The sequence below is a fragment of the Gopherus evgoodei genome, chromosome 9 (genome assembly GCF_007399415.2).
Source record: "Gopherus evgoodei ecotype Sinaloan lineage chromosome 9, rGopEvg1_v1.p, whole genome shotgun sequence".
Lineage (NCBI taxonomy): Eukaryota > Metazoa > Chordata > Testudines > Testudinidae > Gopherus > Gopherus evgoodei.
The window spans coordinates 23,049,940-23,075,325 of record NC_044330.1 but is presented as its reverse complement, the minus strand read 5'-3'; the positions used below and the strand labels follow the sequence as shown (position 1 = coordinate 23,075,325).

The window sequence follows — 25,386 nt, the reverse complement described above, 5'->3', positions numbered from 1 at the left end:
CAGAACTTTGCATAGTTCATTTAAACTACAATACAGAAATGTATTTCCTAACCCCTCTGAAGCCGGGCAAAGGCTTAGGGGAGTCAGGGGTAATGGAGGAGCTGGGAGTGAACCTGGAGGGTTGTTAGGTGTGGGTGGGAGAAGTATGGAACAGAGTTGTTGTGTTTTTCAGGGGAAGAGGGAGTGGTTAGCAAGTTGGGGAGCCTCCCCCATGCAGATCCTGGCTGACCTCTAGCCTCCCATTCAGCCCCTAGCTCGATCCTGTCACTGCACTAGTTCCTGAGCCTGCATCCCAGTCTGTCTCCCCCACCAGCCCTTCTGAACTTCAATCTGTGACCGACCTCCGACCCCCCTGTAGCCCCATGTGCCCAAGTCTGACCATCTGGTACCTCCTCACCTGGCTCTGCTGTGAGGAGTGCAGCCTGTCCAGCTTGCTGCCCTCTCCTTGGCACCGCAGCAGTCCCTGGTGGGTGAAAGATGTGACTTCATGTTCTGCAGAGAAAAAATATTTGCAGGTGACATGAATTCTCCGCATGCACATTGGTGCAAAATTTCCCCCAAGAGTAGTATATTTGTGGGGTGGGCCATAATGGCATCAGTTGGAGTTTCTCCTGAGATGTGATACGTATTGCATATCAGCTATCCATGAGATATATTTTACTCATTGGCCTTATTTACACTAGAGACTTTTATTTTCATTTTTCCTCTGGAGCCCTGTGAATACTAATGATTATGTCATTGCTGTCTCTATGCAGCTCTACCATTGCTGGAAAATGGGTACACAATTTTCTAGCGTAAACTTTATCATTGAGGGAAGCCCTATATAGACTGTTAGTCCATCAATCATGTCTAAGGTGATTTTACAAAAAAATCCCACCATTCCTACCATGAGTGATGCAAACACTGGTGTAATGCTGGTATTCACAAGAGAAGAGTTTGGTTTTTTTTAAATTTTTTCTTAATAGAACATGAGGCAATACATTTTTCCTCTGAGCTAAATTGTTCTCCTCCTGAGCCACTGTCTTCTGTGTATGTGTGAGAGAGAAAGTACCTGCATATAAAATATAACAACTTTTTTCCCCGTCAGCTTAATAAAATAATGAACTTCCCATGTGGTACTTTTCAGCCCTTGTTAAAATGATAAAAGTAAGCAGACAGTCAGAATACCACATTGTTAGAAGAATAGTTTGTTCCAATGGAATCATTTAATGTTTGTCAGCTGAGACTACAGAGACCACTAGTTACGTCAGGATCTCCATCAGCAGTATTGATTTCCTCCTCCTCCTCATCTTAAATCTAACTTCTCAGTGAAATCCTAGAATGAAGAAAAACGGAATTGTTTACTTCTCACCAAAGCATTTTCTGAATGTCCTTGTTTGGGAAAAGTACTTGAAATTTTCTTTTTCCCCTGCAAAAACAAGGAAAATATAGACAGGTAAAACAAACTATCCCTTTCATATCCAGTGCAGGCTACCTAGCCAAATCTGAGCCAAACATTTTGCTATATGATAATTAAGCCCCAGGTAAGAATTTATAAGATTCCTAAAGTACAAAATAAATAGTTTGAGTTTTCAGACCCTTATATGAGTAATCCCATTGAAATAAATGGAACTACTCAGATGAGATGTTTTGAGACGCTCAGTAAGCTTTAGTGTTTTATGCTTACTGCATCTAGGAAAGTAATTTTAATTTCTATTTATATTTTTCAATTTGGTGATTTAAAATAAAGAAGTTACTGCATCAGAGAAATATAAATTAATGGTTTTTCATATTAAAGGCATGTTACCCTGAGATGAAATTTTTCATTCTCTTCTATATAACTCTGCGGTGATTAAATATTGATCAAGGAGAATGAAATGGTGACAATCAGAGAGGCCCAATCTGTGATAAACGCTGATGTGTGTTAAGATGGATGTAAATACATCCCTGCAGAGTTATAATCTTTTTGGTTGAGGGGAAAAATTTGTGTTAGCTGTAGAATTTCCAGGAACAGTAGTAAAATGAAGTCAAACCACCTCCCCCCCCGAAAAATAACCTGTTTTAGTTTGACTAAAGGATACACCAAGTAAAGGATTTAAATAACAAAACAAGAATTTTCCTACTGATTAACAGTAGCCTCCGAAGCCTATGTTAATTCTTGTCTTGCAAAATTTAAATATTCTTATGTAAAATTAGAACATGGGATTTAAAAAAAATTCAATTCAAATTTAAGTTAAATGGAAGTTGCTTGTAGGGCAATATTTAAAATACCTTAGATTTCAGTTTTTAATTGCAAACACCTCAGTGTCTTGTTTGAAATACTCACTCCACGTTTTTATAAACTATCTACATTTGGTAACAGCAAACAGTTGTGTTTTTCCATGAGAAATGTGTTCTTACTGAAAAACTGATATTTTTATTGGAGTGAGCGCTTATTATTAGGTCGTTCTAGACAAAAGTAGCAGCAGTGTAGACACCAGCCACATGATACAGTAGTATCTTTCCGAGTGTGGCTAAAGTATTCTGATAATGGCATTAAAATGTATTGAATGTTGATCTTCATCAGGGTGGATGGATTTGATTTAAATCACTAGTCAGGAAGACTCGATTTAATCATGGATTTCTACATAAAAGTGCTTTCTTGTTAACCTTAATACATATATACAGCCTTAATACATAACTTAATACATATTCTTCACAACTCAGAGATAGATGTAGGTTCCATTTTTAGAAGGTACACACTACATTTTTAAAGTGATTTATTTTGAAAACTTTTCAGATTAGTTTTACAGCTATATTAGAAAATGAATGATTGGTTATTTCATTTACCAAAGGTAATTGAAGGAGATAGTTCATCTTCCAATGACTTCATAAATATCTCCAGTTCAACAAGGTAATCATTAATATTTGGAGGATTTTCTTGCTATGCTGTATTATGCAGAGAACATCACCAGACTGACTTTTAAATTGTTTTATTTAACTAAAACAACATTATTATGTATTCTGGATTTTTTACTTCAACATCAAACATATATTTTAACAAAACAAGCATATGAATTTTTGAATTTAGTTAAACATTAAAGTTTTTTAAAATCAGGTTTGTTTTTGTTAAAATTGTTTTTAACTAAAATAATTAAATTAAATATTTTTTAAAAAATTAAATAGACTGTGTTAGCCAGGTCAACATGAGAAACTTAAAATATTGGCTTCTCACTCGTCTTCACCATCATTTTCCTGTTTGTTCATAATCTGGAAAAGAAAAACAAGCTTTCCTGCTTTTTCAGGTCCCAAACAATTTCTCAATTTGGAATGAATTAGTCCAAAGGCAGAAAATATTCTTTCTACACCAGCAGAAGAAGCTACTGCTGTTAAAAGTGAGATTATCACTTCAACAGTCTCTGAATCCAAGTGCTTAAGTGACTTCCACCAGTTCACTGGTTTGACTTAACTTCAATACATTATCAGCAAACATATATTTCTTGAATGGTTCACTCTTAGCTCTGACATTGATTATAGTTGGCATTATAGAGGGATGATAGCTGGATGTGCATGTCATGGCCAACTCCTCCTGTTCAGCAGTTAAGGTTTGACCCTGGTATCAAGCATTGAGAATATTTGCAAGAAAGTGAGCTGGAAATAGTGCTTGTCCCATTCATTTTTTTAATGTTTGTAATTTAACTCTGTCATTGCATATTTCTCTTTTTAAAATCTCACTCAGTTCCTTCCAGATTTCAACAGCATCAGCAGTAAAACAGCTATTTCCCTGCATTTTGTTCAAGGGTACTCAGCATGTGTTCAACATTTCTCTTAAGCCCAAATGTTGAGAACTTTGGCTGTGACAGTGCCATCTATTTTTGTTCATGATTTTGTTCACAAACAGTCATCAGATTAGGCCAGTTCTTGATATAGTGTTCAAAACAGTCCACTACTGAGTTCCATTGCACATCTTGTGGGAGAGTTAGCTTGGTTCCTCTCACTTTTTTTCAGAGCAGCTGCTGCAAAGTGGTTGTTATGGAAGTATTTTGGAATTTCAACATTAGCCTTTATTTCTGGAACACTGAAGTCTTTTGGCTAGGAGGTGCATCAAATGAGCACTGCAACTGTATGCTGTTAGCTTGAGACTCTCTTCTAAATACTTTTTTCTCATCTTGGATACATTTGCAGCATTGTCTGTGACCAAGCTGCATACTAGATATTTGAATTCCCCCACACCTCCCAGTTTGTTGTAGCTTTTATTGCAACTTTTTGTAAGTATTTTGCTGTTTGTTTATTTCCTGATGTATCGATTGTTTCTGTAAGGAAGACATTCCCTTCTTCTGTTGTCACATAAGCACATACAACAGGATGATTGTGGACATTGCTCCACCCATCAAGACTCATGTTAACAATTTTACCCTCTAGACCTTTCTGCACACTGCTCAGTTTCTCTTTCACACATTTTATCCAGCAATTTGCCTGTGACATTTGCTCTGTTGGGTGGACTGTATCCTGGTCTTAATGACTGAACCATGTTAATGAAGTGTGGGTTCTCAATCATACGGAAAGGAGAGTTTGTTGCATAAACAAATGGGGCATTTTTTTCATCAATTGACTTTTTTTAATCTGGTGGTTCTTATCACAAACTTATCAATGGTTGTTTCTGGATGATGGAGATTTTTTCTTTTTGCTACAGTGATATACTGTGGCTATGTGACATACATGATGTGACTGAAACACTATCATTGGCAGATAACTCTGAAACAATAGAAGATGATGGTGATCTTGAAGGTGGATAGTCTGTATATTGAGGATGGATTCTCCTAAACAAAATAAGTCAATGCAGTTATTCAATTATTATTACCATACTGCTCATTTAGTGTTACTCATTGCATTCACTGACGCTGAGTACTGTAAAGGGGAAATTGTAAAAGGAAGATCTGTCTATTTCAGCTATTTATTTTTTATCACAACTGCATCTAAAATGATAGATAGTTGCTCAAACACGAGAATTCAGGAGTAGTCCAGAAGGAAGACAGGCAGTCCTTAAGAAAGAAGTATGAAATAAAAAAGTTTACCAACCTGAAGATCCTGCATGTTCAGACGTGTTTCTTTCATCATCTTCAATGCAGCTTCTTCCTGAGAAGGAACACTTCTCATGATGTTATTTCATTCGGGCAACCAGGCCTTGCATTTCCTTGTTGCACTGTTTGCATTTTGCACGTATGCCTTTCTTACCCATGGGTAGAGGAACTTGGTTAAAATATTCCCAAACTGGGTCTCTCTTACTGCCTGCTGCCATTATAGGTTTTCCGTTCTAGTGAGAGAATGGTATGGTAGATCTCAAATCAATGAAGGCTACACTCAGAAAGACCTCAAGACTTCTGGAATATGCTGCTCAAACAGTTTCACTTTTGTTTCTACTGCCTGTCCCTCCCTTCTCACATGTAACTCGAGACTTCTTCTCCTTGCCCAGATCTATTCCACACCCAGCAATCTTCTATTCATTGAACTTTTTGAAACTTTGCACTTTTAGAGAGAGGTAAGGGATTGGCTTTTTGAAGAGGGACAATAGGGTTGAGGTCTGTTATTTTTCACCTCTACATATTATTTATTTAAAAACATTTTTTGCTGTTACAAGCATGTTATCTCTGGAGACACAAATCCAGTTTGAGAACTGCAAAACTAAGCATCTCTGATGCTATCTTCTAGACTGAGCATTGAGTCCCATTGGGTAGATAGAAAGATAATCTACACAGAAGCCCATGCAACTTCATAAGATTGGGTCCCTAATCCATGAACTATTGGAACTCATTTGCAAAACTTTTCTTAAACGTTTCATGGATATATTGTCTCATACTATAGAATTAGAATTTATAATCCCTATTCCAGGATGAGACATGATAGCTCAAAGATATAGCTTAATTAAAACTATTTTTAGATAGGTTTTTTCCTCAAAAAACATTTTATCAAAAAATCTGATTTAAATTTAAAAAAAAATCAATTTTTTTAAAATCATTGATTTTTATCCACCCTGATCTTCATATAATTTAGTTTTTGGGCTTGTCTACACAAACAGTTAGTCCACAGTATCAGAGGGGTAGCCATGTTAGTCTGTATCCACAAAAGCAATGAGGAGTCTGATGGCACCTTTAAAGACTTAACAGATTTATTTGGGCATAAGCTTTCGTGGGAAAAAAACCCACTTCTTTAGTAACATCCCTCGCAGGACATGAACCCTTTCTGCACTGAGCTGACCAGTCTGTGATCCTTGCTGCGAGGGAGCTGGCATACAACTTGTAGATGGTGGAGCAGAGGGAGTTGCCACGATCATCTCATTCACCTTTTTTATGGACAAGCACAGTCATGGATTTTTTCCAGGAGAAGGGGGCGATGCAGAACTGATTGTATTTGTTGAAGACGGTGAGCACCAAGCAGCTGGGGTCTCTCTTCTTCAGCAGGTGATGGCAGATGCCATCTTTTCCAGGGCATGGTGGTTTTTGTCCTTGTCAGCCTCGCCCGCACCTCCTGCGGGGAAAAAAATCTTGCTCCAAGTCCTCTGTGAGGTTGATCTGGGGTAACTGGAAAAGGCACTCCGAATGTCTCACGTTGGTCTGGGCTGAAGAAGCTTATGCTCCAATAAATTTGTTAGTCTTTAACGTGCCACCGGACTCCTCATTATTTTAGTTAGTCCACAGCAATCTGGAGTGAAAATCTATCCTGCACTAGCTTGCAGTGCACTAATTATCCATTTGAATCCTGCTGCCCTGCACAAACGATTTACTAGTGCGCTTTGATCTACTCCCATTTCAGTATATCATATCATGATAGGAAAATAATTTTCCGATTAAGTATTAGAAATGAACTTCAGGTTTGAAGATACTAGAATATTCCTGCTGTTCTGAGAGTTTCCTAATTTTCTGATGGTGTAAAATGATAAACACTCTATCTTTTGTTTTTTACTATCCCCAAATTATGGAGGCATTTGAGCGTGACAGATGTGTCTTGGAGGTAGTAAATCTTGTTGACATCACCTGTTTTTGACTTCCTGTTGGATGACTTGCAATGCTCCTTTGAATGAAAAAATTACTCTATAGGAACATACTGTAACAAAGTATTTTAAAAGTTAAGGATGTGCTCATTCATGTAAACTAAAGAGACCATCTAAGGTTTAAAGGGGTCAGTATGTCTGGATGGAAAGTACAGAGGTAAGATCTAAATGTCTTTTAACTAGTAATTAGCGATAGTGAATAAAGAAAACTATATAAAAATGCATAATTTTTATGTGTATAAAAGCTTTCTTCAGTGGTAGTGCATATAGTCCACAGAGAATAGAAATGCTTTTAGTAAGTTGTGAAAAATTTAATCTTAACTTTATTATTTAATGTAACTATTATATTGAATTCATTGAAATGGGACCTGGGGAATATCAGCATTATGTATTCGTGTTTCTTACATAGCCATCACTACGGTGCATGTAGTTGTATAGTTTTCTTGCCATGTAGTACTTCTTACATCAAACTGTTCTTATCAGTAACAAAAAACTTCACTCGTTTCATTTAATTCTTTATTGTATATGACCCTAATATTTAATGAATATTCAAATGAACTAACATAGGTTCTTATACAGGATGGTTTCCCTTTTCTTTTCTCTCATTATTTTTTACATTCAATGTTGGAAAGACAGTTCTGTTAAGTGACTTACAAGTGAAGGGAATCAATTTTGCCTGCTCCCATCTCTTCATTATGTGTAAAAAAAAAAAAAAAAAAAAAAAAAAAAAAAAAAACCTGTTTTTTTAATCTATTTTTTCTGGTTTGGTTTTACATTAGAAATATCAGATCTCAACTAACCTGTTTTTGCTATGAGACTCTTGGACAACTGAAAAAGTAGTACAGTTATGACATCATAAGAGATTTAATCTGAGCAGCGAACAAGGATAGGGTAGGAATTTTTAATCTGACTATATAAAACTGGGTTGTTTTTTGCTTGATTGTCAGCATTTATTTGACTCCAGCTCCTGCTTATATATTTGGCAGAAAATCTTTGTTAGATTCAGGCTTCCCATCTCTTCAATTTAAGGCTGAAAACTCCCACTCTTGTTATCTTGTCTTCCAGTAGAATCAGAGAAGATTAATCTTGATATTCCTGAAAAACAGGGATAAAGTTCAGATCTTTATAAAGAAGCAAAAAAGAGCACAAAAAATTATTTTCCCTTTGTGGCTCACCTCTAACAATATTAGAAAGCCAGCTATTACCAGATTAGAGGTGGTCTTCAGAAGTTATTGAATTATAGGCAGGTGGAGAAACAGCATCAAGTTGAGTTTTAGGCCTCACTTATGTCGGCAAATTAAAAGAAAACTATATATGGGGGGATTTAATACACTGTTCACCTTCTAGCTTTTAAAAAAAAATCTGAATAGTTTAAATCTATATGGGGAGAATGGTATTTACAGGTAGGGAGGGGATTTCATTTTGTCTATTTATGGTCTTCAGGGCATGGGCCATATCATATTACAAAATCATAGAAGCATAAAAATGTAGGGCTGGGACCTCAAGAATTCATCTAATCCATCCCCCCTACACCCCTCTTCCCCCATGCTGAGGCTCGATTAGGTATACCTGGACCATCTCTGACAGTTGTTGTTCTAACCTGTTCTTAAAAGCCTCCAATGATGAGGTTTCCCCAATGTCCCTTGAAAACCTATTCCTGTACTTAACTATCCTTACTTAGAAAGTTTTGCCTGATATCTAATCTAAATCTCCCTTGCTTCAGATTAGTCTGATTATTAGTTGTCCTACCTTTGGTGGACATAGAAAACATGTTTGTATGCACAACAGTTTTTTGATCCTCACTGGGATAGGGACCAGAAGACACGGGGAAAGGATAGACCTGTTAATTAAGCAGAAAGTCTGTCTTCCTTGCTTTTAGCCAAAAAGCAGAAAGGAGGAGAGGGGGAAGTCTTAAAGCAAAATGAAATTATGAAGATTTAGAGAAATTTTGGCTTCACTGAAGTCAAAGGGAGTTTTGCCATTGACTTCAATGGAGATAGGATTTTACCCCAAGTCTTAGGAAATTTTCTCAACTTCTTGGTGGCCTGTAGAAATGAAAGGGAACAGAAAATCAGGGGAACATCCATGATTGTAAGTCAGTCGTAGGTGCAGTGCAGCACTCAGGGACCTGGAAATCCTTCTGGTTTTAAGACCTTTTGGGAAAATGTTTCTTGTTAGGAGATTAAAATGGCAAATATTTTTATTTTTCATATCACTTAAAGGAATCACACACTTACTGCATTGAAGTTTACAGTTCTGTTTGACACGCAGGAATGTGTGCTATTGCTATATTTTGTGAAGTTTCCATAAGAAACTCAAAAAGTAGAATGATGATCTCTCAATATTACTGTGGTAGTAGTGGTTCTATATACAAATGTACAGTGTTTAAAATATTTAACTAATGTTTCAGTACCAAATGCTTGTATAATAAGTATTTTTCCTTGGGGGGGGGGGGGGATGGAATTGTATTTAAATTGACCATAAATATAGTTTGTTTGTTGTTCTGTATTTTTAAGGGAGGCTTGGTAACTATTTTTATCTTGATTTATGAACTGGACTAGGCAAAATAGCAAACCCCATAAGAATATCCCAGGCACCTGGGACAAAATCCTGGCTTCATTCAGATAAATGAAAGCTGCCATTTATTTGAATGGAAACAGGCTCTCCATCTACTCCCTTCCTGGAGGTGATGACTGATAGTCAAAGACATTTTTAATTTGTTTTAGAGCGTTCAGACATTTGAAGGTAAAAACCCAACTAGCCTAGGCAGAAATTATTACTGATTAATGTATTTAGTTACAGAAGTAGAGGTGATTTGTGTAAAAATGGGGAGAAAAGGGTAAAATGTATGGTGTGGAGAAATATCCTGGCCTCTTTGAGAGTCTTGAATACAGTGTGATCCTTGGCTTTCAGCTAAATTAATTATCTTCTAAGATACTGCAGTGTGATCTAAAATTTTCTACAGCACAATCCTGTACTGGAACAAACAAAACAATACTTTGGAAAAACTTGTTATTAAGTCCGCTCTTTCTGTTGCATAGCTGTTGACCTCATTAATCACTAATAGTGTAAGGCTCCCCATCTTTAGAATTTAGAGGCAATTTAGTGGTGTGGCTGGAGACTTCAGGACTGAGCCCTGCCCTTCAGATCAGGTCACCAGATTTTCTATCTTCTGGTCATTTTATTTTAGAACTTTTTATATAGTGCCACTGCATGAAATAAAAATTAATCTTTCTTCCTCCTCCCCCAGATCTGGTATTGGCACTATGGTGGCTTTAGCCATCTGAATCCACCACTCCCAGTGCTTCCCTTCTAGGACTTCTCTGCCCTCACTCAGATGTGGCAGAACTGTCATGTAAACACCAGGTTAAATCTAAGTGGTGCTATGCGAGGCTCTGCAGAGAGTGAATTATGCCCTGCTTGTTCGCATCCACTCTGTCTCTCCCCCCCCCCCCCCCTTGTCATGGTACAGGGCTCAAAGTTAGAACCAACATACACTGCAGAAAAGCCCCAATCTGGAGTTTCTGAGCATTGTGGAAGAGTCTCTAAAGATGAGGAGGACACAATCCAGCCAACTCAGGGTATGTCTACATCTACAATTTTGCAGCGCTGGTTGTTACAGCTGTATTAGTACAGCTGTATAAGGCCAGCGCTGCAGAGTGGCCACACTTACAGCAACCAGCGCTGCAAGTGGTGTTAGATGTGGCCACACTGCAGCGCTGTTGGGCGGCTTCAAGGGGGGTTCGGGGAACGCGAGAGCAAACCGGGGAAGGAGACCAGCTTCGCCGCGGTTTGCTCTCGCGTTCCCCGAACCCCCCTGCAAACCACAGGGAAGGAGACCTGCTTGCACGGGGGTTCGGGGAACGCGAGAGCAAACCGCAGGGAAGGAGACCTGCTTGCACGGGGGTTCGGGGAACGCGAGAGCAAACCGGGGAAGGAGACCAGCTTCGCCGCGGTTTGCTCTCGCGTTCCCCGAACCTCCCTGCAAACCGCAGGGAAGGAGACCTGCTTGCACGGGGGTTCGGGGAACGCGAGAGCAAACCGGGGAAGGAGACCAGCTTCGCCGCGGTTTGCTCTCGCGTTCCCCGAACCCCCCTGCAAAACCGCAGGGAAGGAGACCTGCTTGCTCGGGGATTCGGGGAACGCGAGAGCAAACCGCAGGGAAGGAGACCTGCTTGCTCAGGGATTCGGGGAACGCGAGAGCAAACCGCAGGGAAGGAGACCTGCTTGATTACCAGAGGCTTCCTCAGGTATGCTGGGATACCTGCTTATTCCGCGGAGGTCAAGAAAAGCGCTGGTAAGTGTCTACACTTGATTACCAGCACTGGATCACCAGCGCTGGATCCTCTACACCCGAGACAAAACGGGAGTACGGCCAGCGCTGCAAACCGGGAGTTGCAGCGCTGGTGATGCCCTGCAGATGTGTACACCTCCTAAGTTGCAGCACTATAACCCCCTCACCAGCGCTGCAACTTTGTGATGTAGACAAGCCCTCAGAGAGTACTTCCCACTATAGATCTGGGTTGGAGGGGGAAGAAATCCTGAAGGGATCCAAAGTCTGTCCTGTTCCCTCTCAAGATACTGGATATGTGTTTTCAGCTTCCCAGTGAAAAGAAGCAGGACTTCTTCAGGCCAAGATAAATAGTATGCTGCCTGCCCCCTGTGAGTAGTCGGCAGAAGCACCATACCTGCACCACTTTAAAAAAACAAACAAAAAATTTTTGCCGGATCTTTCTAGGACAGGATGCCAGTTGCTTGCAAGGACCTCATCAGTATTAACAAGCATTATTAGATGCACAGTTTCCTATAGGCATCTACTTTGAGGACATCAGAACATCCACATGAGGACTTCTGTTTAAAACCAAGTGTTGTTAAACTAAAATGTTATGAAATATCTTTGTTTTTATATAAGTTTTGGGAATATAAGTTTGATGCACCAGTAGCTATATATTCACACCTTTTAGAAGGGATTTCCTCCAAAAAGATTCTTTGTAGACCATAAGAGTGAGGACACACTTCATAGCAATTTCAAAGCCTCAGATAGGTCCATTCAGACCAAAAATTTTTCATGTACTTAGTAAAGAAGACCTTCTCGGTGTCAAGCAAGTGGCTTATTGTCTAGGTAGCTGATCCTTGCTTGGAGTGAGACATATCGTAGAAATGTAGGTCTGGAAGGGACCTTGATAAGTCATCAAATCCAGCTGCCTGTGCTGAGGCAGAACCAAGTAAACCTCGACCATCCCTAACAGGTGTTTGTCCAACCTGTTTTTAAAAACCTCCAGTGATGATGAGGATTCTACAGCCTCCTTCGGAAACTGATTCCAGAGCTTCACTACCTTTATAGTTAGAATTTTTTCCCTAATATGTAACTTAAATCTCCCTTACTGCATATTAGTCCATTACTTCTTGTCCGACCTTAAGTGGACATGGAAAATAATTGACCACAGCCCTTAATGTATTTGTTTTCAGGTTCTCCCACTCCACCTCCCTCAGTCTTCTTTTCTCAAGACTAGACTGTCATAAACAGATAGCTAAGGGTTAATGTTCTTTTACCTGTAAAGGGTTAGCAAAGGGAACCAAACACCTGACCACAGGACCAATCAGAAAACAAGATTTTTCAAATGTCAAGAGAGGGAAGTTTTTGGGTGGGTGTTCTTTGTCTTGGTTCGGTGGCCCTCTCGGCTCTGAGAGTGATCTCTCTATCTCCAGGCTTTCTAATCTTCTGTTTCCAAGTTGTAAGTACAAGGATAGTAAGACAATAGGTTTATATTGTTTTTTTGTATTTACATGTGTGTAGTTGCTGGAATGTTTTAAATTGTATTCTTTTTGGATAAGGCTGTTTATTCATTTTTTCTTTTAAGCAGTTGACCCTGTATATTGTCAGCTTGATACAGAGACCATTTTTATGTCTTTTTCTTTCTTTTTATATAAAGCTTTCTTTTTAAGACCTGTTTGAGTTTGTCACTGGTTAAGGCTAAGGAACGAAGGGAGGGGGAAAATCTCTTTGTGTTAGATTTACTAAGCCTGACTTTGCATACCCTCTGGGTGAGGGGAGAGAGAGATTTGATCTCTTGGTATTTGTGTTTCAAGGACTTGAAGCAGGGAATATCCTAGAGTACCCAGGGCGGGGAAATCTGGGAGGAGGTAAAGAGGGGGAAGGGAAGTGGGTTATTTCCCTTTGTGGTGAGACTCAGGGCATCTGAGTCTTGGGGTTCCCCAGGGAAGAGGAGCCAGGGGAGACCAGAGTGAGCCAGACACTGGAATTTTCTGGCTGGTGGCAGCGATATCAGATCCAAGCTGGTAATTAAGTTTGGAGGTTTCATGCTAGCTTCTCATGTTCTGAACTCTAAGGTTCAGATCTGAGTAGGAAAGTTATGACATAGACATGCCCAGTTTTTAATCTCTTCTCAAAGGTCATATTTTCTAAAGCTTTTATCATTTGTGTTGCTCTTCTCTGGACCCTCTTCAGTTTGTCCAGATCCTTCATAAAGTGTTGTGCCCAGAATTAGACACAATGCTCCAGCTGAGACCTCACCAGTGCTGAGTAGAGTAGGACAATTACCTCTTTGTCTTACTTGCAACATTCCTGTTAATATATCCCAGAATATTAGCCTTTTTTGCAACTGTATCATGTTGTTGCCTCATAGTCAATTTGTGATCCACTGTAACCCCTAGTTCCTTTTTCAGCAGTACTACCACCTGCCCAGTTACTTTGTAATTGTGCATTTGATATTTTACTTCCTAAGTGAAGTACATTGCATTTTTCTTTATTGAATTTCATCTTGTTGAACTCAGACCAGTTTTCTACTTTGTCAAGGTAATTTTGAATTTTAATCCTGTTTTCCAAAATGCTTGCAACCTCTTCCACCTTGATGTCATCTACACATTTTGTAAGCATACTTTCCACTCCATTATCTAAGTCATTAACGAATACATTGACTAGTCAGTCCCAGGACCCTACCTAATACATCTCTCCTCTACGCCCTTACCATGAGTTATACAGTGAACCACTGATAACTACTCTTTTGAGTGTGGTCTTTCAACCAGTTGCATACCCACTTTATAATTTCATCTAGACCACATTTACCTAGTTGGCTTATGAGAATGTCATTTGGGACTGTGTCAAAAACCTTACTAAAAATCAAGATATATCACCTTCACAGCTTCCTCCTTATGTACTAAGCCAGCAGTCCTCACAAAGAAGGAAATTTAGGTTAGTTTGGCTTGATTTGTTGTTCACAAATCCACATGGGCTATTCCTTATATTATTCTCTATGTGCTTACAAATTGATTGATTGATAATTTATTCCAATATCTTTCCAGGTATCACAGAGGGGGGAGGGATAGCTCAGTGGTTTGAGCATTGGCCTGCTGAACCCAGGGTTGTGAGTTCAGTCCTTGAGGGGGCCACTTAGGGATCTGGGGCAAAAATTGGTCCTGCTAGTGAAGGCAGGGAGCTGGACTCAATGACCTTTCAAGGTCCCTTCCAGTTCTAGGAGATTGGATATCTCCTATTTATTATTTTATTTAGACTGACTGGTCTGTAATTTCCTAGATCCCCTTTGTTCCCCATTTTTAAAGATGGGTAATATGTTTCCCCTTCTCTGGTCCTCTGAGGCATCATCTGTCCTCCATGAGCTCTTAAAGATAAGTTCTAATAGTTCCAAGATTGCTTCAGCTAATGGCTCAAATCCCTAGGACAGATTTCATCAAGCCATGCTGACTTGCATATATCTAACTTACATCCTGTGGTAGGTGTAATTCATTTTGTGCTGTAGCCTTTCTGATTTTAACCCTACATATCCCATATATCTTGGGTTCTGTCCTGGTCAAACCCTTGATGTGATTTATTACAAGAGCATTGGCTTCTAATTTGCTGGCTTCAAGGAATTTTTAATATACCCATAAATAGCAGTAAATCATCCTAAACGGATATCTTGTGCGTCCAAACTTACAGGCGAGGAACTTTTTGGATAAAGAGAAATTAGTATCTGAGATAGCAGATAGACCTGAACCCTCATTAGAACCAGCATAGCAATCCATTGGTCACTGTTAACACCAACAGTAACAAAGAAAGGACTGTTCTCCTAGCAGAGGATGACATCTGGACCAGAAGCTTCCAAGGAAACCTAGATAAAATGTTTTCCAAACCAACAAAATCCTCAGCATAACAAAGATAAAATGAGTATTTGTGCATGAGAGCTCAATTCTTGTACAAGACTCTTCCTTCTGATCCACCCTCTGTACCCAGGGAATTAAGAAACAGCTGGCATTAGTCACAGCAAGGCTCAGTTTGCAAGTTATGCACCTATTCCTATTCAAACAACATGCTAATCAGTGGCCATTCATAACTTAACAGCTGCTGGAAAAAGATTCATACCCACCAGTTGTTTAAAAATCAAGACGAGCCTTTGGTTTCCACAGCAGAGAATTGCTCACCAAGGGATAAAACAGACTTGGTTCTGGCTATAATGTTACCGTGCTATAAATGGTAAAGATTTGTTAAGGTCTAAAGCTTCATTGCATGAGTCATTTCCTGACAGTGGTTATCTGTAGCCAGTTATAGGCAGTGGTTAGGATTGCTGGTGTAGAGAAGTGTAGTTCAGTAGGGATTCTCCATTAGTCCCTTTTGCATTTTGCTATCTAAACCAGGGGATGGCAACCTACAGCACGTGTGCCAAAGGCGGCACACAAGCCCATTTTTACTGGCACGCTGCTTCCAGCTGGGATCCCGGCCGCCGGCCCCACTCAGCCCGCTGCCGGCCTGGGTGAACGGAACCCACGGCTGGCAGCTGGCTGAGCAGGGCGGGCAGCCGGGACCCTGGCTGGCTGTAGCTGGTGGATGGAACCCCAGACCGGCAGCAAGCTGAGTCGCTCAGCCCACTGCCGGTCTGGGATTCTGCCTGCCAGCCCTGCTCAGCCTGCCGATGGTCTGGAGTTCCGGCCGCTGACTGCTTGCCAGCCAGGGTTTTGGCCGCCGGCCCTGCTCAGCCTGCTGCTGGCCTGAGCTGCCAGCCGCCAGCCCCGCTCACCTCACTGCTGGTCTGGGGTTTCAGCTTCCCGGGGTCTGGGCCTCTGGCCATGCTCAGCCCTGCTACCAGTCTGGGGTACTGGCAACCAGGCCAAGGCTCTGCTCCTGGCCTGGTCCCCAGCGCTCTGCAGCCCTTATTAAAAAATTGCACTAAAATTAGCTTAAAAACTTGAAAACTTATAAACTTTGTTTCTATATTACAGTAATCGTTAAATGTATAATGTTAATAAATACATAGGTTTGATGAAACAAAGTAGTTGTACTTATGTGCTTGTGCTTAATTTGTGTGTTAGATGATTTACCTTCTAAAAAAATCTTGCCTGTCTCGCACCCCCAGAAAGGGCATCTCGCACCCCCAGGGGGTACATGCACCCAGGTTAAGAACCATTGCACTAAACTGATAAGATCTGCATTTTAATTTAATTTTAAATGAAGCTTCTTAAACATTTTAAAAACCTTGTTTACTTTACATACAATAGTTTAGTTATAACTTATAGACTTAGAGAGAGAGACCTTCTAAAAACGTTAAAATGTATTACTGGCACACACAACCTTAAATTAGAGTGAATAAATGAAGACTCAGCGCACCACTTCTGAAAGGTTGCTGACCCCTGATCTAGACAGAACTCAACTAGGAAATTTCTTTCACTGACTTGGTCAAGTTATGTTTCTGGTGCCAGGGAAACAAACTCTTTGAATCAGGCACTTCCTCTTCATTTGTTCTGTGCACAGTACAATGGGGCCGTTACAATTTTGTTCCCCTCTCTCTGTGTATCACGCTCCTGTGGTCACGAGGAAACTTCTGTCCAAGGTTAAATTCCTTTTTCTACAATTCCTGTGCAGTAGCTCTCCCATCATTATAAACTGTCATTCCGAGCGCTTTGGCATCCTGATCTATGACTGCAGCTCTCAGGCAGTACGGTAATACAAATTCATAATAATATCCCAAGAATACAGGAGGTACATATGCATTTATACCAGTGGGTCTCAAACTTTTTTACTGGCAACCTCTTTCACATCGCAAGCCTCTGAGTGCGACCCCCCCCGCCCAATAAATTAAACACACCTTTTAATATATTTAAAACCATTATAAATGCTGGAGGCAAATGAAGTTTGGGGTAGAGATTGACGGCTCGCAGCCCCCCTTGTAATGACCTCACGTTCCCCTGAGGGGTCCTGACCCCCAGTTTTAGAACCCCTGATTTATATCCAGTTCATTTCATTCCATCGAAAATGCCAAAGCCTTAGGGCCACAAAGTTGCTGCAGGCAAGAAGTTAAAATCCTGCACCAGTTGGCATGTTAGTCATCTGGGAAACTTCTCAGAGCCATTGGGGAGTGAAGGGGTGAGCCTCATCCGGGGAAAAATTGCAGAGTAAGTTTCCATTCTTCCTGAGAGGCATCCTTTGGTAGGAAGATGCTACCAGGTTGGTTCCCACATAACTCCTCAGTTTACAAAGCTCTTGCTTGATCTGTGAGCAACTTATATTCTTGCCTATTATTCTGCTATAATAATTAAAACTCTGCTTATCCTTTCCCTCATATTTCTGTGATTCACTGCTCATTACTTCCCATTAGTAATGAATGAGGATAGAAGTTGTGCAACAGATTGAAAAATTTCTTATCTGATAATTTTCTTTCTGTTAGTAACTTCTGTTTTCATTCAGCTCACCCTGATAATGACCAAAGTACACATTGAAATTTTCCCTAAAGGGAGACCAGGACATATAATTTTCTTAAGGTTATATATTAAGTTGTTGTCTTTATGCTAATAATAAGTTGGTGGACTGTTTCTAACAGATGTGGAAGAACCTTTCTGGTGGCTTGAGCTGAAGGGGTGAGGCTTAGTCTGTAGTTCTTATCAGGAAACAAATGTCTCATTCTGACCCGGTTTGGTGAATAAGCATGAAAATCACTTGTTGCCCGAAAGGGTGGAAATCAGAATGAAGAGCTGCCAGTGTTCCATGCTGAGATGAAAGTATTTAGTTAGTGAATAAATTTCACATTCTGGACACTTTAATTAAAGGAATCAAGGGTACAGAAATAAAAATCGTATCAAGGTTGAAATGTTTTTGTAATGCAAGTTGTAAAGCAGCTTTCTCCCCCCACTCCTCCTCTTCCCATGTTGTTGTCCAGTATTTGTATTTGCAGTAGAACTTCCTAGCTTTTGTTGCCCCTCCTTGTGGTGGTTGATCTCTGAATTGGTTTTTAAGAATGTTTGTGTGTTTAAAGCCTTGATTATCCTATTTAATCATTTTGTTGCCAGTGTAAAATGCTCTGTATGGGCTTTATATTGAAATACAAAAATAGTTTGAAATGTCAAACATAGCATTCATTTGTTATGTTCTAGCCTTTGTGGGTTGCAGTCATTTTAACAGAAGATACCTCCTAGCATGTGGGCAAATACTAATTACACCGCTACCTCCATATAATGCCACCCGATAACATGAATTTGGATATAACGCGGTAAAGCAGTGCTCCGGGGGACAGGGGGGCTGTGCACTCTGGTGGATGAAAGCAAATTCAGTATAACCCGGTTTCACCTATAACACAGTAAGATTTTTTTGGCTCCCAAGGACAGCGTTATATCGAAATGTATTTGTATTTTGACCTCATGAAGAATTGAGTTGCATGTCAAATCTTAACCTTTATTGACTATGTACAGGAATTGCATGTTCTGTCATTCCTCCCTCACTCAAAGAGTTTTGAAAGAGTCCTACAGGTGATCTGAGAGATTTTTTGAGTACTTTTCTGTGTTGTCATCTGAGCTACTAGAAGGCAGTATAGCACCGCTTTGCTAGACTGGATTTCCTGTGCATACAAAGTGAAGTAAAAGGTTCAGTATTTTTTTAAGTCATATTTTTGTAACTTGTTTTGATAAGTCTATGCATTATGGCTTCACAAGTATTCTTCTATTTAGTGTACACATACCTTTTCTGTATTGATTTTAGTGAAAGACATATTGTAATTTACTATAGTAACTCAGTGACAAGGCAATCGTTTTTCTGTTCATTTTGGTCCTGTGCTAGACAAAGATGGAGTATTGCAAAAATAATTTGCTGTAGTTATGATAACTACTAAGGAACTAAGAGGAAATTAGGGGAAACAGGAATGATTAGGTTAGTGTTTGGTAGCCTGTTCTGACCTCATATTTGGAGAAGATTTTAAAATAAACTAATCATTATTAAATTATTATTGATGTGTACTGGGTGATGTCTGATACTTTATCTTTAAATCTTGGCCATTTCACCTCATCTTTCTTTCTCCATATTCTCCCAAGTTTGTGAAAACTAATGTTGCCCTTTTTTGTAAACAGTAATAACAAATGTTGAATTCACATAAGGATAGCAGAGGACTGAATTTGACCCAAAATTTGGTCCTGAGTGGAATGGGTTTTATGATCAACAACACTACCACATAACTTTTAAGCTGTTTTATTCTCATTGAAGTAGACACAAATAACTGAATCAGCTCTGATATTAATGGCATTTAATAACGCATGTAAAAATGTGCTAAAAAGTGCAATCTTGGTAATGAAAAAGTGAAGAAACTTTCCAGCATTTTGGAGTTTTATATTAAGAGGAAAAAAAAGTCGTATCCAACAAGTGAGAAGGGAGAAAACTCTGATTTAAGACATGAGATACTCTCTCTTGCTTTTCCATGGTGCTGTTTGTCACAATATGAACAGCCAGTCAGTGTTCTCTATCCTTCCATGACTGACTAAGCTCACTTGAAACCCAGCCTTGATTTTCCTGTTGTTAGCTTTTTACATCCTATTGCTTAGTGGGCCCTCCCTTTCAAAAATTACACCCTCAAACAATGATTTCAGATAGTTTTATCAACATTAGAATCTTATGTTCATATTAGGAATTGTTTCCCCAACTCTGAGAACACAGCTTGTCGATGGTTTCAGAAATGATTAGTGAAATGTTATTTTATTGCTGTATTTTGTTATGAATAATATTGCTGTCATAACTATTTGATGTCAGTTTCAAAATGAGAGACTTAAACAAACGTATGTAAAATATGATCTGCTGGCTGATTTCTGTAGGACCTGGTTATGCCATGCTTTCTGCCACTCCCATTAAAGAAAAGCCAGCATCTGAGGAATCGGAACAAAAAAGTTATGTGTATTATGACTTTACTGAATAAATTCAATAACAGGGATTGAAAATTTAGAACGGGTTGGCAACCTGCAGCACGCGTGCAGATTTTTACTGGCACACTGCTTCCAGCTGAAGTCTCGGCTGCTGGCCCTGCTCAGCCTGCTGCTGGCCTGGGTGAACTGAATCCCCGGCCGGCAGAAGTCTGACCGGGGCCGGCGGCCAGGACCCCGGCTGGGAGGAGCCGGCGGCCGGAACCCCAGACAAGCAGTGGGCTGAGCTGCTTGGCCCACCACTGGTCTGTGGTTCTGGCTGCCAGCCCCGCTCAGCCTGCTGATGGTCTGGAGTTCCGGCCATCGACCCCTTGTCAGCCGGGGTCCTGGCTATTGGTCCCGCTCAGCCTGCTGCTGGCCTGGGATACCAGCTGCCAGCCCCGCTCCCCTTGCTGCTGATCTGGGGTTCCAGCTGCTCGTCCCCCTGCCAGCGGCGGTCCGGGTCTCTGGCCCTGCTCATCCCTCTTGCCAGCTTGGGGTACCGGCAGCCAGCACAGGGCTCTGCTCCTGACCTGATCCCAGCGCTCTGCAGCCCTTATAAAAAATTATATTACAATTAGCTAAAAAACTTTAAAACTTTGTATATTACAGTAATCGTTAAATGTATAATGTTAATAAATACATAGGTTTGATGAAACAAAGTAGTTGTACTTTTATGTGCCTCTGCTTAATTTGTGTTTTCGATGATTTACCTTCTAAAAAAATCTCGCCTGTCTCGCACCCCCAGAAAGGGCATCTCGTACCTCCAAGAGGTGCGTATGCCCCAGGTTAAGAACCACTGCACTAAACTGATAAGATCTGCATTTTAATTTAATTTTAAATTAGGCTTCTTAAACATTTTAAAAACCTTACTTACTTTATATACAACAATAGTTTCATTATGTAATATATATACTTCCAGAGAGAGACCTTTTTAAAACATTAAAATATATTACCGGCACGTGAAACCTTAAATTAGAGTGAATAAATGAAGACTCGGCACATCACTTCTGAAAGGTTGCTGATCCCTGATTTAGAAAGTTATCTTTACATTCATTTTTGATAAAACCAAGGCTTAAAATGTAGACTAAACATAATTAAGGCCCAGATTCTTATACAGATTACTCAGTGGAATAGGACTTTACTCTGCATGTTAATTAGACTCCTGAGCAATGTGGGCTGCTGAGATTTTAGATGTTGAATCTCCCAACTGGAGGCCTGTTAATTTTGGAGAATTATGCTTCCAGATTATGCTAGCCATTGGTTGTAGAGTCTGAAATATGAAGATTCCTGATGTAGGTCTAAAAATTTCGTCTTCCACTTATTCTTTCTGATCCTGCCTCAGGTTAAGCTCAGCTTTACTGAGTCTACGTTATTGTATTTTGTATGGAATTAACACTGTATTTACTATTGTGTGTTTAGTTTTGGGATGTGTATGTTAAAGTTGGTATTATTTGGTGATGTATTTTTAAAAGGAGAACCTTGCTTTCATGGTGGTGATGCAATTTATTTCTTCATATTCAGATAATCTGTAAGTGCCCATCCTGTTCTCTGGGCACTTGTTCTATTTAAATATTTTCTAATATAAAAGACTGCCCATAAATAATCTCCCGTGAACCCACTCCCTCCTCAGAAGCCTGAGGGGGAATAAAGGAGACCTGGTGTGTTGCAGACAATTGATATCACTATGTTCCTCACTCACGCTTGGAAGCCAGGGAATTAACTTTGGTTCTTTTGCTCCAAAAACGTAGGCTACTTGGGCCAGGTCCACACTATAGCGTTAAATCGATTTAAACAGCGTTAAATCGATTTAACGCTGTAACCGTCCACACTACAAGGCACTTAAAATCGATTTTAAGGGGTCTTAAAATCGATTTCTGTACTCCAGCTAAACGAAAGGAGTAACCCTAAAACCGATATTACTAAATTGATTTAGGGTTAGTGTGGACGGATATCGAAGTTATTGGTCCCATTCTTTTACTGAGCTACCCAGAGTGCACCGCCCCGGAAATCGATGGTACCCTGGGACCATGGACGCACACCACCGAAGTAATGTGCCCTAGTGTGGATGCGTAAAATCGATTTTACTAATATCGATTTAAAGCTGTAGTGTGGACGTAGGCTTGAACTGAAATGTCTCTTCATCTTCTCTGTGGGCCAACTGTTAGAGGGTAACATTAGTTGCTCATGCACACAAGGCCGGTGCATTACAGTGGGTATATTTTGGATTGGGGATTGTGGTTGTATAGTTTGGCTGGGGTATTTTAATTGAAGAGGGTCATTACTATAGTTGCTCATCTTTCCTGAGATCTCTAGAGACTTTACAGTAATATACATGCTGATTGCATCTACTGTGGTATGGGAAGTAACATGACTGTTATCTAAACTGCACGTGGTTTAAAGCTATTTCATGTTGATACATGCCGCATCAAAAAACAAATAGGTCAGAGGTATGTAACTATAGGTTGCATACAAAAATCGTTCTGCCAGGGCTTTGTTTAGGTGATCATTCATACTTAAAAGACCGGAGTTGTTTCATGCATAAAGTGGCTATGGCTACCTTGATTGTCAGTTCCCCCAAACTGGTAGGAGACTTTGTAACTGTGTGTTCAACTGTAGGGTGTGGAATTTCCTGTAAATTTTCTAAGAAATAATTAGAATCACATAGAAATTTGACTAAGTTGTAAATATAACACCCAAATGCATGCCATGGCCCTAGTCTTCCCAATGCACTTAAGCATGTGAGGGGTGTATGTAGTGGCAGTGTGGGGTAAGGGGAGCTGGAGAGTTCAGTTAGAGTACGTGGTAGCAGCTAAAGAGCATGTCAGGCTCCATGAAGGCTGAGACCCAGATAGGGAGGTGCTGCATGGCTAATATAGAGGAAGGACTGCAGGCCAAAAGGAAACAGGAAGCCCAGGAGGTGAAGAGATTTTGGGGTCCTCCTCCAAAAAGGAAATGCTGGTAAAAGATGAGGAGAGACATTGAGGACCCACAGAGGTGAAGTGAGCTCATGCGGTGAGCCTTAATAAAAGGACAGGAACTGGATTTCCAGAGAGAAAAACCTGTGAGGTTTTGCTTATTATAAAAGGGCAGAAAAAACTCTGCATAGCCAGGAAAGGGGCTGGGAAAAACAGGCCAAGGTAGGAAGCAATCCAGGGAAGCAGCAAAAAGCCTGAGGGAGCAGACCGTAGCGGCTTGTTACAGGATACATGGACTCGAACCCAGAGTAGAGGAAGAACCTGGGTTCCCAGTCTGTGCAATGAAGAAGGCGAACCCCCCCTGATACAAAGGGTAATGATTATTGAAAGCCTTGAAACAAAGGGTGTAAGGAACTCTGGGCCCAGAGTTGAAGACCTTGTGTAAGGACACTGGACCATTGTCTTGAGGGAGTCTGTTACTCTGGAAGGGGTGGAACTGAATGTGACCTGGTCAGAAGAAGCACACCACTGCAGGGCTGGAGTAGCTGTTCACCGCAGGCACCAGAGGGAGAGCCTGTTTTGCCAAGCCCAGCCACAAAGGGGTGCACTGATTGTTGAGTCACTTCCACAATATGCTGAACTTTATGCACATTAGTCCTTTTGAAGTCAAGGAGAGCTCTTACAGGCTGGATTTTTGTTTTTTGACTCCAGCTTTAATGTGTTTCTGTAGAATCAGGTGTAAAGAAAAGAAACTTTTTTACTTTTTGTATTAAAATGCCTAATTAACATGAAGATAATTTGAAATGTACAAATTTTATACAATGACTTTAACAGTGATTTTCAAAGTTAAGATTTATTGAAGTTCTGTTTATGAAACTTTACTTCAGCTGCCTAAGTACTGTATTTTTGTTCCTGTGTCACAGGGACCTCTAGTGATTAAAATTGCTTTACATGCTACAGCTTCCTTGATCCTGAGGATGATACTTATGTGTCTGGCTTCATTCTATGAATCAACTAGTGTGAGCTCATTTTATGCAGTAGCTTGACATTAGAAAATGAATTAATTCATTTAATTAATAAAATTCATAATACTGGTTTGTTTTATGGGATACAAGCTTCTTTTCATTCCTTTTATACATACCCTCTCTGGAATTCTGGCATTAATAAACTAGGATGCCACCTCCAGCACTATTTTTGGTAGAAGAAAAAAATCAGTAAAGATCATGTGGAAAAATTCACAGTAATGCCTAGTAAATGTAGACCCTTACACAAACAAACGGAGCTGAGAGAAGGGGATTTGGTCAGCTGAAAATTTCTTCAAATTAAGAGCACTGGGTTTGTTACTATGTTGAATCAATTGAGTGTATTTGATGGTAAGAATGAAAATGTGAAACACAAGAGCCAGCTTAAAATATTTGAGTATCTGGTGTAATTATACAGTGCTTCATTTAGGAAAAAGTCTGTCTATTTAAGTTTTCAAATGTTTTCTTAAGAGCACAAAATGAAGGCTGCAGTAGTCTTGTGATCCTAGCCCCTCAGCTGGAAAGAGCCCTGTTACTACCAACAAATAACAAGAGGCTGCCATGTCAAGTATGGCAGCTCACTCTGTCTCAGGGCCGGCTCTAATTTTTTTGCCACCCTAAGCAAAAAAAAGAGCCCCGCCCCACTGTAACACCCCCCCCAGCCCCACCATGCTGAAACTCCCCCCCCCCAAGTGCCGCCCCACCCTGCAAAAACATCCCACCCCGCCCCACCGAAACACCCCCTGGAGCGCCGTGCCTCCCCACTGAAACATTCCCTCGCAAGCACTGTGCCATGCTGCCGAAACAAAAACAACAATAAAAAAAACCCTCGAGCCCCGCCCCGCTGAACCAAAAAAAACAAAAATCAAGCGCCCCCCACCACCCCAAGATTGGCCGCCCCTTACAAGGTGATGCCTCAAGCATGTGCTTGGTCGGCTGGTGCCTGGAGTCGGCCCTGCTCTGTCTGTTCTCCATGCTTACTCCATTCTTGTGAGCAAGTAGCATAGGTGCTGGAACTAGAGGTGCTGCCACCTTGAATTGGATTCCATTATGTACAGGGTTTAGTTTGATGTAAGGGCTCTCAGCACCCTGACAGTAAAAATTGTTCCAGCAGCTTTGGCAGGGAGAGTATGGAACTGAGAAGATTTCTTCCTAGGTAGTGCTTTAGAGAACAAGAATCTTTTCAATTTTGGTAGTGTACCTCTTTCCAAGAATGAACCTGTGAAGAAAAGCAGAAACGCAAACAACTACATTTAAATATCACTGGTAATAACGT

The 25,386-nt window shown here is 40.4% G+C and overlaps 1 protein-coding gene across 2 annotated transcripts in view; it reads left to right on the top strand.

Moving 5' to 3' along the window:
- LOC115657565 (schwannomin-interacting protein 1) overlaps nt 1-25,386 on the top strand; it is a 470,940-nt gene that overhangs the window by 382,782 nt on the left and 62,772 nt on the right. The window lies entirely within an intron of this gene.